Below are 666 nucleotides of genomic sequence, written 5' to 3'. Positions count from 1 at the left end.
GGGGTCGGCACCGGGAGTGAGGGAGGAGATGGGGGCGGGCGGCGCCGGGATCGGGGAGGAGATGGGGGCGGGCGGCGCCGGGAGCCAGGGAGGAGGTTGGGGGTTGGAGGCATCGATCGTAGGGTTATTGGCACGTTTTTTTTCGTGGGTGGGTTGCGACTTAACGGAGGTGGGAGGATGACAAAAAGCCCGTAGGTGGGAGGATGATGGAAAAAAACCAGCGAAAATAAAGCAGCGAAAATAAACCGCGCAGACTATTCACCAACTGCTTCATTAGGAGTAGAGATGATAAAAAATGGGTTTTTCGTCATGGGCGGGCTAGAGACGCAGCTGCATGACATTCTTTGGACCATTCATGACTTTAAAAACCGTGGTAGAAGCGAGGGCAAGGAAAATTTCGGCGAGTTTCCGGTTACGGTGGGAGGTCGGGGGCAGAGAGATGTGCGTTTCTCTCGTACACGTACGCGCGTGTGTGCGAGGCGTTGGCTCTAACTGAACCCGAGCGAGGCGTTGGGCTCTAACTGAACCCGAGCGATTGCACTGCAGGCTACGTGTTACTGAACTCGAGCGATCGATCGATGGCTATTAACTGAACCCGATCGAGCGATTCCTTCGCTATTGCTGCTAACTGAAGTTGATCGATGCTGCCTCTGGATGAACAGTGAG

The sequence above is a fragment of the Triticum dicoccoides genome, chromosome 7B (genome assembly GCF_002162155.2).
Source record: "Triticum dicoccoides isolate Atlit2015 ecotype Zavitan chromosome 7B, WEW_v2.0, whole genome shotgun sequence".
Taxonomy (NCBI): domain Eukaryota; kingdom Viridiplantae; phylum Streptophyta; class Magnoliopsida; order Poales; family Poaceae; genus Triticum; species Triticum dicoccoides.
This window is presented reverse-complemented; position numbering follows the sequence as displayed.